Source organism: Gossypium arboreum, chromosome 4 (assembly GCF_025698485.1).
Source record: "Gossypium arboreum isolate Shixiya-1 chromosome 4, ASM2569848v2, whole genome shotgun sequence".
NCBI classification, from domain to species: Eukaryota; Viridiplantae; Streptophyta; class Magnoliopsida; order Malvales; family Malvaceae; genus Gossypium; species Gossypium arboreum.
Window position 1 is genome coordinate 19,336,769 of NC_069073.1, and position 14,490 is coordinate 19,351,258.

The 14,490-nt window shown below is 36.0% G+C and overlaps 1 pseudogene; it reads right to left on the bottom strand.

Moving 5' to 3' along the window:
- Positions 1-439: 439 nt before the first annotated feature.
- Positions 440-5,596, bottom strand: LOC108480609 (uncharacterized; annotated as a pseudogene).
- Positions 5,597-14,490: the final 8,894 nt, after the last annotated feature.

Consider the following 14,490-nt stretch of genomic DNA (forward strand, 5'->3'; position numbering starts at 1 on the left):
ATAAAATTTTCAACTTTAAAAGTCAATTTTTGTGTAATTTTTTATTTTAGAAATATTTTTTTCAATTTTCTTTAAGAAATCATGAATTCTCTTCATCCTTCAATTTATTAAAAATTATTTTTAAATGATTAATTAAAATTGTTAATTAAGTTTAAGATTTTATTTCAAAATTTCAATTGAACCTTTATCCAACTATCCATCGTATCTATTTAAGTTCTTTTTCGATCTATCTTTCACTTTTACTTTTTTCTTTATTTAATTATTATTATATATTTTTTTAATAATTTATTGTTTTCAAGTTAACTCCGAATCTTTCTCAAGTTGAACAATTTAAATACAATCATCTTCATCTGCCTCTCCTCTATCACTCTTTCTCACGAATTCTTGAGACCAAAAGTACTGAGTGTGACGCACAATACTAAATCAAACTTGCAGCATATTCATTCATAAGTTGGTATTGCATCTGTATTATTTCTTTGAACAGTGGCCAAAGTTTCCACATCTAATTTCATTCTCTCCCCATTTAAACCTTAGTAAAAAATTGGCTATTAAAATAAACTATTAAAACAAACCCTAAACTCTAAAGCATAAATAACAAGCTATTAAAACAAACTTTCTGCTAAGCGTTTCTTCAAGATTGGTCAATCAGTCACATAATCTATGCCTGATTTAAGCTAACATTCAACTCATTCCAAGATGCGAACATAGAGAGATGATTCCTCCACCAAAACAATACATGAAGCCTACACGGAAAGGTATTTGCCAATATAGATATTAATTCGCGAATGTATGCTACAAAGCTATGTCATTCCAACTATTGTTCGAAAATCTACTCCGACGACAAAAATCCTTCAATCAGAAAAGGAGTATCGTACCAAGAGATCTTGTGGCAAATTTTGTTTTGTGTCAGCCATGTAATCAATCCAGAATAGAACTCCGCTAGTCTGTAGCTGAAAATCACACTAAAGAGTGGCAACAAGGGAAAAATTAAGATTTATACTTTCTTTTTTTTCTTTCCTCGAAAATCAAACTACAATTCAACTCTATCAGATGGTAGATCATCATTCCCGAACGAAAAGAGCCAACGGAACAATTTCAATAACTTACTGGTTTCGGGCTTCTGCTTTGGTTGATCAAGATTCACTTGGCAAAGGGTATTGTAATCATGCTTCAAGTGCGGACTTACAATGCTCTCCTGAAAATGTGATGTAAAAATTAGGAGTGAAGTCATTATTTTCATAAACATAGAAGACGGAAAATTATCATACATACCTTGAAAACTTCAAATGGACAGAAATCAGTACCGCCACAACCCTATTCATGAAAAAAAGTAGCATGAGCATCAAACTGATTTGAAGGTAATGCATAAAACCTTACAAAACTGCATAAAACTGTAGCATGCATACTAAGGAACAAGAAAAATACAAGGTAAAAATCAAATTTTGAAAAAATGAGGCAGGCGAACAGTGTATTTGGCAAGATTCTTGATATAAAAAAACCTGTTCCCTTTTAATGGTATAACCATTGAATTACTGATCAGCAACCATGAAATAAAAGCATAACTTACAGGCATTGCGATGGGATGCTCGTTGTGTAGAGCTAGCACGAAGTATTTGCTTGAAGAATTAGCTGGGCAACTGTATAAGACCAGCATATTATTTCCAGCAAAAGGTGCCACAATGCTGCCTCTCCAACTTCTGCTCTTGGGAGGTTTAGGAGGGAAATCCAAAGGCTCCTCCTTTTGTATTCGTTGGAAATCTGCAATGATTAGACAAATACCAAAATATAACAAAAAGCCTATACAGATGCACATGATCATGCCTATATGCAAACCAACGAGATCCTTCACAGATGCAACCATAAAAGGCAGGAAGCACTTACCAGATCCTTCAAGGAAAAGCCCAAGCAAGCATGAAAAAGGAACCACTGTTTCTGCATGTGCAAAACGCAATCTTGCCTTCTCGTAACTGCCAGGAGCTTGATTATCTAGGGGTACGAAGATAAAGAGAAAAAAAACAGAAGTCAAAGTTGAGAAAAACCCATTATCAAACAACCTTGTACCTAGTAGTTCAGTAATCCGTAATCAAAAGAGAACTGTATTTAGTTATTTTAGGTTCAGCAAGCTCTCAAAATATTGTTTGGTGATGAGACATATAACGCATGAACAAGAAGAAGAAGAATGTTTTTTATTATTTTCTCCATTTTAGAATAAAAACATGTAGGAAATATAGACAGAAGAAGTAAATTATGTAATGAATATGCTGTGATGTTATAATGTAATATTTTCAAATGTGATTTGGTCCTGGCCAACCTCGGCCAGTAATTCCAAATAACAACACAGTACAGCAGCACTGCTGGATATAGTAAGAGTGCAATTGCCAGACAATTCAAGGATAACTATTTATATAGATTCCTCGCTTATAGAGATAAGCAGTCTATACAATCAGAACCTCGAAGTAACATTACCTTCTTTAGCCTTGATTGCTTGGTCCATGGATTGAATGACATCTTTAAGCAGAGGCACTCCCATTTGATAATTTAAGGATTTACCATAGCCCTTTAACATGAACACCTCTAAATCATCTGTCCACTCCAGCAAAGCCACCTAAATTATAGCATTTACAGGTAAAAAAAAATCATAAAGTAAAAACATGATTTATTAAACAATTACAGCTGAACTAGCATGTCAGATCAAAAGGAATAAATCATGGAAAGTATGTTACCCAAATCAGGTATCTTGTTTTAATTTTCCCAACTTAAAGGTTTCTACATTTCTTAAGGAACAAAGACAAAATAAGCTAAACTAACAAGATGTTTTCAACTATGTATTTATACATGCGGAGTTCTGAAAATTGATATCATAGAGAGTAAAGAGGGAAAAAGAAAACTATCCAAAAGATTTAAGCTGCAAACTTATGTCATCTACAATTAAAGAAGGTTTATACTTCTGGCCAGCTATAGTAGAATCAATGTTTTGAGAAAAAATCTACATACCAAAAATAGTTAGTGCCCTAAATACCAAGGGTAATTATGAAAAGTAATGAGGTATGCATAGAAACCATCCTCAATATTTCAAATGAACAATCCTAGCAGCAACAAAAAGATTATAATGATTTTTTTCATAGAGAGTAAAGAACATTGAAAATACCTCGGTGGGACTGAAAAGACTACAAGCTTGATCAGTTATATCCAACAAGGTTGTTTCCTGCCACATCACAAATCCAACATCCTCGACAATATAAATACAAAATTAAACTGATCAAATGTTACTGCTTTCTGATTTTTAGAACGCTATGCACCATAAAATTTGCATGAAAAGAAGATAGCTACCTGTTAACAAAGAAACCAGAGAGAAGATATATCCTGTCTTGTGAAATTGAACCTATATCGCTTTGCCAATGCAGAGGTAATTTCAGCAATGATGGGTTCTTTCAGTTTATCTACAGCAGGCTCATGGCTTTTCCTAAAGTCCTGCATCCATATATCCAGTTTATATAAGCAAAGGAAAAGGAAATCCCATTAAATTAGAGAACATTGTCTAAAACTCGATGAAATTATAGCACAAGTGAACCATAACCCCAAACTTGCAGGTTGGACTAATATAAGAGATAAAAGGAACGGATCATGTACAAATAGAACAAATGTGTGACCAATTTAAATAGCTTAGATAATTTCCTTATTTGAAGTAGCAAAAGTGAATATCATTACAGAGATAAGGAAAAACAATAATGCACAAACCATACTCTTGTGTCGGTGCTTGAATAATAAGGGAGAAACATCATTCATACCTTATAGGTTTGACAACAATCAAAGAACCTCAGGGTTATGTCACTTGCACGACTTTCACTTGTAACAGCAAAAGCTCGATGACGCGCCAGTCCTAGACTTCCATTGCCACTAAATAGCCCCATGCCAAATGCAACAGCACTGGCAGAAGCCCGAGGAACCTTCCCACAAAAATAAGAAAAAGAAAACGTATGAATCCTAACTAAATCAAGAAGGAAAAAAAACAAATATAAAGTCAAGCTTTCAGCTTCAAGCTATACGGATAAAGAAAAAGGGATGCTGCAGTCTCAGGCAGGAAATAAAGCAGCATCCATATAAATTCCCAAACAAAGAGAAGGAGGATTGTCTATGAATAAAGCATTTATATAGGAGAGCAAGATAAAATTTCAAACACAGAACTCACTTGCGTAGTCTATATTGGATACACATCAGGGTGGTATTCCTCATTAAATAAATCAGGAAATCTTTCCCTAACCCTGATTCCAAGTTGATATAATTCCTCTTCTCCTTTTGTATCTAATTCTCCACCCCTCAATTTCCCTTTCCAAGGGGATTCCCATTTCAGTAACCAAGCAGGAACTTTTTGTAGGGACAAATTCTTTTCTTTGGCATCTTTTAGAAGTTCCTTTATATGAGAAGCCAACTTTTCCAACTCTCTCATCCGCTTCTTAGTAGGAGAACGAGTTCCATGTCTTGCCTAAGAAATTTGAATTCACATTAGCCAGCCTTTTAGTTCTAATCTTGTACGGCATTCAAAAATTAACAGATCACATGAAGATATCAATGATAAAAAATAAAATAAAAAAATGAAAGAAAGAAAAGAAGCTGTAAAACAATGACCCTCAAACAACAATGCCATAATTATTGAGATTCTCCCATCCATCCAACAATTCGACAACTATGATTAGGAAAGAACATCAACAACATGCCTTTCAAACAGTGAGAAAATCTTAAAGATATCCAGTAAAGCTATCGATTTAAAACATTGCACAAAACTTATGCAACTTCTTCCATACATCATTGATCAAACTTGTTAGTATTATACTAATACAGTATGAATTTTAAAATGCCTTCCTAATTTCACAAATACTAGGGGCACTAAATTTACAGATTTTCATTCTGGAGAAAGCATTAACCTTACAGCCTTGCAAATTTTGCTTTTACACAAAGTTTCCCCTAAAGAAATGCACTATCAAATCACCTAAACTAACAAGGAAACTTTTCTTTTTCTTTCGATTCAATAGTATTTCTAGCTTTGAAAGATGATTAAAAAAATCAAGTTTCATGAAAGTAAAATAAAATTACCACGAGATTTAAGTGGATAGGAGTACATCCAACAGGAATATCAGTAGGCTGAAAGGAATTGTCTACAATATCTTTCACTGCAGAATATCTGCTCTTAAGAATATAAAGGAATAGTTAAAAATGAAAAAGATAAAATCGGATTCAAAATTTTTAATCATTTAAACTTTTAATAAAGATGATGAAATAAAGACTCAACGGAGAAGGCAAGAGACGGAGACCTTGTTACAGTAGAGAGGTGATGACGAACATCGAAATCTCGATCAGCTCTTGAATTAGAAACTAGCGTCAAAAGGAGCAATAAAACGGCGGCGGCCAAAGTCATCTTGTCCGGCAGCCTTGTTATAAGCATAATAAGTTCAATAGAGAAAATGAAGTCTTTTTGGTTTCTGCTTTTATTGTTCGAGAACCGCCACAGCTGATTTCGTGCTTTGCGCAGTACGGTAAATGGATCAACGGAGCAATTTTTAGACGTTAATTTGTATTACAGTGGGGTTAAATAATTATTGACCATATTTTCAACCGCTTGATGAGGGTGTTATTAAAACTTGCAAAGCGGTTCCTTCTAATTTATTTTTGCCGCGTACTGCTGATGCTACTCAGCCCATGGAAAGTGGACACGTGGGAGAACCTTGGCCTTTTTGGTAGGTATAAATTCAAAGCCCACGTGGCAGTTTGACAATTTTTTGAAAATAAATGCTCAATAGGAGCCTAAACTTTAGAGCGAAATTTTGAAAAGTGATCGATTTTTTAAAATAATTATTAGATTAGTTTGATTTTTTTAAAATTACGGAATTGGGCTGAAATAACGAAAACACTTTCGACTTCAATTGATTTGTAAGAAAATATTTTTAGCTGGAAATATTTTCAGCATATTGGCAGAAAATACTTCCAAATGAAAGTGTTTTTCTTCATATATTTTTAGAGTTAGAGTTTTGTTTTTTTAATAGGATTAGGATTGTATGGATTTTAGGATTTAAAGTTTAGAGTTGTGTAGGGTTTTGAGTCTTTTTTAATATATTTTTAAGTTTTTTATATATTCTTTAGTTTTTTTATAATTTTTTGAGATGTAAAGTTAATAATTATTTAATTTAATATTTAGAAGCATCTTATTTACACCAATCATATATTTAAATTATTCGAATTGTAAAATTCAATTCAATTCATAATCGAAACTCAAACTACTCAATTTGATTAAATCTTAGTTTATATTTTTTTTAATGCAATTGAGTTTTGATCAATTTTTTTTCATGGGAGGTTGAGGTCAACCAGATTTTTCACGGGAGGCTGAGTTTTGAACATTTGGATCACATGAACTTTCTGGACGAAGTGTACAAACTAGAACACATGTATAACTTGTGGAGAAACATATTCCTACCGATCCTAGATGAAAGTATGTGGCCGCCGGCATCAAACGCTTCATTCAAGTTGTTATCCGATAGATCATTGCGTCGCAAACCAAAAGGTTAACCGACATCGACTCGGATACGCAACAACATAGATATTCAAAAGAAGACAAACCAACCGAGGTTATGTGGGGGATCTAGGAACCTAGGGCATACAATGCCATCATGTCCACATCGACGGGATGATATAATGACAACACCTCATTAACAGATTTATTAATTTTTTAACCACAAGCTATTTGTTGATTTTTTCATTCATACTCAAATTTTGTTGTAATTTATAAACACACATTTTTATTATACTATAGAAAATCAATAAAATATACAACTTTGCTCTAATTTTTTGTGCTAACTTGATTTAATAATACAAAATGGCAACAACAACCAATTTTGATGCAAAAATGATATTTATTTAAAAATATTTCATATCCAACATCGATACAATCTTATCAGCTATAACTTAGCTAAACAATTAAAATTTACATGAGAAGTACAAAAAATAAATAAATCAATCCAATCCTCAGTGAAAATGTATGTCATATTGAGGTGGTCAATAGTTGCGAGCCAAATTTATTCTTAGTTCAAGTTGAATACCGATCTCCTTGGGTACAGATTGTGGTCTCGGCCTTTTATCTTTTTCGCCTTCATCCATAGTTGATTATGACTAGTTGCTCCTCGATTTCCATCGTGTTCTAAGAACAGGTGGCTGTGAATATGACCTACCTTGGTAAAACAATGATCCCGGAGGTGTTTACGACACCATTGACGTAGGGGTATAACTATATTGTGTCTCATACACCAATAGCAGAAAGATCAGACTTCCAGTCAATGCCCCAAACATAAGCAGCCTATACGTCGTTGTCGGATTCGTCATCATCTAAAACGTCCATGGCATCAACGTGTAATATGTCAGGACGGAGGTCCTGATAATGCTCCAGAATAACGTATTTTTATGTATTAATCATGTGTTTATTCTGGGCTTGATCCTACTAATTTGAGCTATTTATGTCTTTTTATCTTTTAGGGGCTGATTTGGAGGTAAAAGCAAAATTAAGGGACAAAAGTGCGAATTTGGAGACACAATGGGCTGATATGCGACACAGGAAAAAGATTGTGCCACAAGTGCGAGCATAGAAGACACAAGGACTAAAAACGCAAAAAGAAGAGATTTTATTTTATAAGACTCCATTTTATTTATATTAGGATAATTAATATTAAGATAATTATTAGGATTATTTAATTTTAGGATTTTATTTTAATTATCTTTATTTATCTTTAATTAAAATGTATTTATCTTTTTAGAATTTAAGTTAAACTAGACTATCTCCCTAGCACTATAAATAGGGGGTGAAGTGACTCTATTTGATGTTCATCTTTTTCTGTAAACATTCTCCCCCTGAAAGTGTAGGCTTTTGTTTCTTCATATTTTCTTTCAATAAAATTCCCTTTTCTATTTTTATATTTATTTCTTTTTCCACCATTATCATGAGCCACTAAAACCTATCTAGCCGAAAGTTGTCAATTTTCCCTAAAAACGGTTCTTAAGGCCTAGAATCCGTACTTAGCCTTCTCGCCAAGTATTCATCGTTTCTCCGCACTACGGGCTGACTTTTCCGTCCATGGCCATTAAGAAGTAAGCTTTTCAGCATATGCAAAGGCGGTCGCTTTGTATGTTTTGGAAGGATTGCATAGTCGGTTCGTTAACTTACTGCGTCAGAGGTTAGCGAGCCAAAGAGACAAAATAGCGTGAGATTCGCCATTGAGAAGCATTGATCTAGCATAGATTACTGGCTAGAGTCAGGTTTCCTAAAAATCGTAAGTCTAATCTTTGGAACTGGTGGTCGTAGGCGTCCTCTTCCACTATAACTGGCTTACTTGAGTTGAGAAGGGTCATTTAAAAGCCAAGGATCGAACCCAAGCGGAATGAGACAACTGGAGGCTGGAATCTACCAATAAGAATTTCTTTTCCTTCAACTCTCTTTATTATTTTATTATTTTCGTAATCACAATTTCAGTCAACTTTAGATTACATTTTTTATTTTTCCAAATCAAATCTTTAATTCTGTTATTTTTTATTTTTTCTATCATGAGTTTTTTGGGCACGATTCGCTTGAGATTTTGAGAAACAAGCATTAGTATAATCCGATCCACGAGGATTCGACCCTACTTCCCTTTACTATTCTTTTTCATTATTTTACTGGAATAGGATATTTTTGGTGCTCTCAATGACGCATCAAATTTTGGCACCGTTGCCGGGGATTGGTAACGTACTATTCTTTTTTTTTGTTTCTTATGACCAGATCTGCTCCAGGAACTCTTGCGTTTGATTCGGAGATTGAAAAGACTGCGAGGGCCAATCGCAAGGAAACAAAGCTAAGAAAAAAGCAGTCAGCGGTGGTTGGAACTCAAAGCAATCCACCGCCAGAAATCAGAATCAACGACAAAGTAGAGTCTAAGGTTAACGAAAACCCTACTTAAACTTTTGAAGGTGAAAAATTAGAAGTCGATTTTCCAGAAGAAGTGTTTAAAGCTAGGGTTGACATAAACCCTAATTTAGCACCTCAACTTATGGCTCAGACAATTCGACAACTGGCCGAAGCGCCGACAGAACAACCACCACTATGCATTGCATATCCTACTATGGATACTGATTTTGAATTAAAGTCAGGCTTGATCCAGCTACTACTAACTTTTCGGGGGTTACAGAATGAAAATCCCCACAAGCATTTGAAAGAATTCCACATGGTTTGCCTTAGTATGAAACCTCAGGAGGTAACTAAGGATCAAATTAAACTGAGCGTTTTCCCTTTTTCCTTAGCAGATTCTGCTACGGAATGGTTATTTTATTTACCTCTTGGATCTGTAACAACTTGGGCTAATCTATCTTGTTTATTTCTCAACAAGTTTTTTCCAGCATCACGTGCAACTGAGTTAAGAAGAGAAATCGTGAACATAAGGCAAAAAGACGCAGAGTCTCTGTATGACTACTGGGAACGATTTAAAAAGCTGTGTGTGAGCTGTCCACAACACGGTATTACAAAACAGTCTTTGCTCTAGTACTTTTATGAAGGCCTGAAACCCATGGAGATGAATATGGTAGACGCCGCGAGTGGAAGAGCGTTAGTCAACATGACTCTACAACAAACAAGAGACTTAATCTCCACAATGGTTGCAAATTCCCAGCAATTTAGAGCCAATCCTGAACCCCCTAGAAGGGTTCATCAGCTAAGTAATTCAACCTTAGAAGATAAAGTTGATAGAATTGCTAATATTTTGAATTCTCTTGTTGCAGAAAAAACAAAGCCCGGTCATGCGGAATATGTGCCATCCCTGAACATACAACTGATGTATGTCCCAGTTTGAATGATGATACTATGGCTCATTTAGATGCTACGGGAAATTTTCCTAGGCCACCACAAAGGCGATACGACCCTTACGCTAACACCTACAACCCAGGATGGAGGGACCACCCTAACTTAAGTTATGGGGCCAATCCACGATATAACCAACCATACCAAAATCGGGTTCCACAGCAGCCACAAGATTCAGGTAATTCTCTAGAAACATTGGTCAATAAATTAGTAGCTAATATGCTTGATTTTCAACAGAAAATCGAGGCATCTATAAGAAAATTGACCATGTCAATTGAGAAATTGAACTTTCAAGAGAAGCTACCGTTACAAACAGAACCTAATCCAAGACAACATGCAAATGCAGTGACGTTGTGAAGTGGAAAGCTACTAGAACCAATTCCTGATAGGAATCTTGGCCAAGAAATCACCTAGGAAAATCTCGAAAGCGACGAACAGGTCCAAGCAAAACCCCCACTGCCAAAAATCCAACCTCCATTCCCAGGACGATTAAATCAGTGTCAGAAAAGTAAGGAAGACAAGGAGATCCTCGAAACATTCAGGAATGTCGAGATCAATTTACCACTGTTAGATGCCATCAGACAGATTCCGCGGTATGCCAAGTTCCTCAAAGAGCTTTGCACCAACAAACGAAAACTAACAGGTAATGAAAAGGTAAGTGTTGCTGAGAATGTTTCCGCAGTGCTACAGCGAAAAATGCCGGTTAAATGCAAAGATAAGGGTATGTTCGCTATTCCATGCAAAATTGGCCATTTAGGAATTAAAAAGGCTATGTGCGATTTAGGGGCCTCCATAAATGTAATACCTTATTTTATTTATGAATCACTTAATGCGGGTTTTTTGACAAAGATAGGTGTTATTATTCAATTGGAGGACAGGTCTATTGTGCATCCCGAAGGAGTCCTAGAGGACGTCTTGGTAAAAGTTAATGAACTTATTTTCCCTGCAGATTTCTACGTAACAAAGATAGAGGAGGACAACACTGCTAGATCTTCGGACCTCCTGTTGGGCCGACCCTTCCTTAGTACTGCTAGCATTAAGATCGATGTCCGAAGTGGCACTCTTATGATGAAATTTGATGGGGAGATCGTGAAATTTAATGTTTACGATGCCATTAGCCATCCCAGTAAAATATTGAGCATAAACCGTGTTGACATGATTGACTCATTAGTAGACGAGACTTTTGAGTCAACTTATAAAGACAAATCTGAATATAGATATGATGATTATGAATTTGTTAATACATTATTGTCCCCATCAGAAACTAAACTTCTACCTTCTGTTGTGCAGGCTCTAGATTTGGAATTGAAACTGCTTCCCGAACATCTTAAGTATGCATTTTTGGGAAAAGGTAATACTTTACCCATTATAATTTCAAATAAACTTTTTAAACCCGAGGAAGAAAGTTTGATCCAAGTACTAAAGAGTCATAAGGAGGCGATTGGCTAGACCATTGCTGACTTGAAAGGGATAAGCCCTTTGACATGCACCCACAAGATTTACTTGGAAGAGAACACGAAACCAAGGAGAGAGGCACAAAGACGTTTAAACCCTAATATGATGGAGGTGGTAAAAAGGAAATAATTAAGTTGCTAGATGCTGACATAATCTTCCCTATTTCTGACAGCAGATGGGTAAGTCCGGTACAAGTCGTGCCCAAGAAAACGGGCGTGACAATAAAGAAAAATTTTGAGGGTGACTTAGTACATGTCTGAGTGCAGAACGGGTGGCATGTCTGCATCGATTACAGGAAGTTGAACGCTTATACTAGAAAAGATCATTTCCCTCTTCCTTTTATAGATCAAATGCTTGAACATTTAGCTGGTAAAACTCACTTTTGTTGTCTTGATGGATATTCAGGTTTCTTCCAAATCCCTGTTGCGCCAGAAGACCAGGAAAAGACTACTTTTACATGCCCTTTCGGCACATTTGCGTACAGGAGGATGCCATTTGGACTTTGCAACGCACCAGCTACCTTCCAGAAATGCATGATGAGTATATTTTTCGAATATGTAGAAAAAATTATTGAAGTTTTTATGGATGATTTTACCGTGTATGGGAACTGTTTTACTGAATGCCTTGAAAATCTTACGATAATTTTGAACAGATGCATAAAATTTAATCTTGTCTTGAACTATGAAAAGTGTCATTTTATGGTAGACAAAGATTTGATTCTAGGTCATATAGTCTCGTCTAAGGGAATTGAAGTTGATAAGGCCAAAATTGACATTATAACTTCTCTGCCATATCCCTCTACTGTTAGAGAGATACGTTCTTTTCTTGGCCATGCAGGATTTTACAGGCGTTTTATAAAAAACTTCTCAAAAATAGCCGAACCATTGTGCGAGCTGTTGCAGAAAGACAAGAAATATGAGTTCGGTCTAAAATGCAAAGTGGCTTTTGATATACTCAAGCAAAAGTTGGTAACCGCCCCTATAGTACAAGCACCAGACTGGAACTATCCATTTGAAATTATGTGCAATGCAAGCGAACGCAGCGTGGGAGCCGTATTAGGACAAAAGACAGCAAAAGAGCCTCATGTCATCTGCTATGCCTCAAAGACCCTAGATGCTACACAAAGTAACTACACGACTACAAAAAAAGAACTTTTAGCTATTGTATTTGCTTTAGATAAATTTCGATCATATTTACTGGGATCTAATGTGATTGTTTTTTCTGACCATGCAGCTCTTAGGTACTTGATAGCAAAGAAGGACGTAAAGCCAAGGCTCATTAGGTGGATTTTACTACTCTAAGAATTTGACATCGAGATTCGTGACAAAAAGGGGTGTGAAAACCTGGTGGCCGACCACTTGAGTAAGATAAAAACTCTGTTTAATAATGTTCCTATAAAGGATGAGTTCCCTGATGAAAGCTTATTCTCAACCGAGGCTCACTATCCGTGGTATGCAGACATAGTTAATCTCTTAACCACAGGATTGTTGCCCACTAAGTTAGCTCGATCCGTAAAGAACAAGCTTAGATGCGAAGCTCGGAATTACATATGGGACGACCCATACTTGTGGAAACATTGCTTAGATCAGATAATACGACGATGTGTTCCAGAAACCGAGGTAACCTCTATCCTTACTTTTTGTCATACAGAAGCTTGTAGAGGTCACTTTGGCCCTAAGCGGATAGCTCACAAGGTATTAGAGTGTGGGCTATATCGGCTCACAATCTTTCACGATGCATTTAACTTTTGTAAGTCTTACGATAAATGCCAGCATACAGGTAATATCACAAAACGAAATCAAATACCCCTATCCCCGATTCATGTATGTAAGATTTTTGATGTATGGGGCATCGATTTCATAGGTCCCTTTATTTCTTCGTTTGGAAACGTATATATATTTCTTGCAGTAGACTATGTTTCTAAGTGGATAGAAGCAAAGCCTACTCGCAATGATAATGCTAAAACTGCTGTGGAGTTTCTAAAACGAACTATTTTTTCTAGGTTTGGCACACTTCAAGCTTTGATCAGTGATCGTGGTACCCACTTTTGCAACAAGGTCATAGAGGCACTATTATCAAAATATGGAGTTCATCATTGTATAGCAACAGCCTACCATCCCCAAATGAACGACCTAGCAGAGGTTTCGAACAGGGAGATCAAGTCAATTTTGGAAAAAACGGTTCGACCCAACCGTAAGGATTGGAGTCTTAGGCTCAATGACGCGCTTTGGGCCTATTGGACAGCGTATAAGGGACCAATTGGCATGACCCTGTATCGATTTATTTTTGGCAAAGCATGTCATCTACCAGTAGAGTTGGAGCATAAAGCTTATTGGGCTATTCGGTAATGTAACATGGAGTTAGAGCCCGCAGGGAAGGCAAGGAAATTGGACATTCAAGAATTGGAGGAAATTCGCAATGATGCCTACGAGAGTGCTCGAATTTATAAAGACAAAACAAAGCTGTTTCATGACAAAAATATAGTTTAGAAGCATTTTTCGGTAGGACAAAGAGTTTTACTTTATAACTCCGTATTAAAGCTATTCCCAGGTAAGCTTCGGTCTCGGTGGCAAGGACTTTTTGTTGTGACTGAAGTATTTACGCATGGTGCAGTTGAAATAGAAAGTGAAGAATCGGGAAAGCAGTTCACAGTCAATGGTCAACGGTTTATGAAAATTTCCAGGCCCACACGGTCGAGAAAATTCAGTTAGAACCACCATAAAACCGTTCAAGGCGTCGAGCTAACGACGTTAAACAAGCGCTTATTGGGAGGTAATTCAATCTTTAATTTTAAATTTTATTTCTATTATTATTATTATTATATTATTTTATTATTTTATTTATTATTTTATTTTATTTCAATTTATTTTATTTTTAATTATTTTATTATATTAATAAAATTATCTTCTTTTAAATAGATGAACCGAGACGGAAGTAAAGTGCAAGAGGAAAAAAAGCCTTAAACCTGCAGCCAAACAGCCACATTCCAGCCCATAATCACTATCCCTATTCCAGCCTAGAGTGCCTTATTCCTGCCCTAGACTAGCCCTAACCTGCAGCCAAACACCACTTTTCAGCAACTAAAAAACCTCCAATCCCTAAAATTTTCCCTCATTTTCTTCCATAGCCGCCGAACCCATTTCTCCAACCCCTCTCACCGTTGATTGTCG